The sequence below is a fragment of the Aristolochia californica genome, unplaced genomic scaffold (genome assembly GCF_029961685.1).
Source record: "Aristolochia californica isolate CCGP_79_NKW_82.1479 unplaced genomic scaffold, dmAriCali1.0.hap1 SCAF_315, whole genome shotgun sequence".
Lineage (NCBI taxonomy): Eukaryota > Viridiplantae > Streptophyta > Magnoliopsida > Piperales > Aristolochiaceae > Aristolochia > Aristolochia californica.
The window spans coordinates 13,164-13,473 of NW_027182010.1; positions in this window are offsets into that span (position 1 = coordinate 13,164).

Consider the following 310-nt stretch of genomic DNA (forward strand, 5'->3'; position numbering starts at 1 on the left):
TAGGTAGTGGTTATGATCGATTCGATAGAAAAGAAGGAATAGTGTGTATTTTTCGTTGGGGATTTCCTGGAAAAAATCGCCGCGTTTTTCTACGATTCCTTATGAGAGATATCCAGTCAATCAGAATGGAAGTTAAAGGGGGTCTTTATCCTCGCCGTGTCCTTTATATGGAAATTAGAGGCCAGGGAGCCATTCCCTTGACTCGTACGGATGAGAATTTGACTCCACGAGAAATTGAACAAAAAGCTGCTGAATCGGCCTATTTCTTGCGCGTACCAATTGAAGTATTTTGAAATGAATTGAATAATGA